Source organism: Penaeus monodon, chromosome 33 (assembly GCF_015228065.2).
Source record: "Penaeus monodon isolate SGIC_2016 chromosome 33, NSTDA_Pmon_1, whole genome shotgun sequence".
NCBI classification, from domain to species: Eukaryota; Metazoa; Arthropoda; class Malacostraca; order Decapoda; family Penaeidae; genus Penaeus; species Penaeus monodon.
Window position 1 is genome coordinate 31,189,758 of NC_051418.1, and position 504 is coordinate 31,190,261.

The 504-nt window shown below is 32.9% G+C and overlaps 1 protein-coding gene across 1 annotated transcript in view; it reads left to right on the forward strand.

The window, feature by feature from the left end:
- The window catches only part of LOC119594377 (procollagen-lysine,2-oxoglutarate 5-dioxygenase 1-like), a 46,541-nt gene that overhangs the window by 45,115 nt on the left and 922 nt on the right, over positions 1-504 (forward strand).

Here is a 504-nt window from a genome sequence, read left to right on the forward strand (position 1 = left end):
TTCCAAGATGAATATACCCAAGTGTATCATAGATTCACATGAGGATTCCTTGAGTGCTTTGCATTTTCATCGAAGTGGTAGTGGTTTCGACGGACTGTAAGGGAAATCTGTATTTGCAACATTTTAATTTTGCTTGCTTTGCTTGCATGATTCCATTGCACTTATATTACTGCATGGCTTTTGTATTTCAGAGCATGAAGTTTGCTTGGAGTTTGCACGTGTATCATAATTGTATATTTTTTTAAATATAAATTCCTTTTTATATAATGTATGAGTAAAATGTGTAAATAAACTGCAACCCCTTAGAGAATGTTACTTTTAAAATTAATTTCACTAATATCCAAGGGAAGTATTTTCATTGTTTTTGTTCTTTTTTTATTATTATCAGCAGAGAACTTTGCAGAACTTTTAAATTCTTTTCACTCTTGTACAAAAACACGTCATGATATCCAGCACTGATATACAGATCATGTCGGTTGGGCACTGAGTCAGCATTTCAGTCCC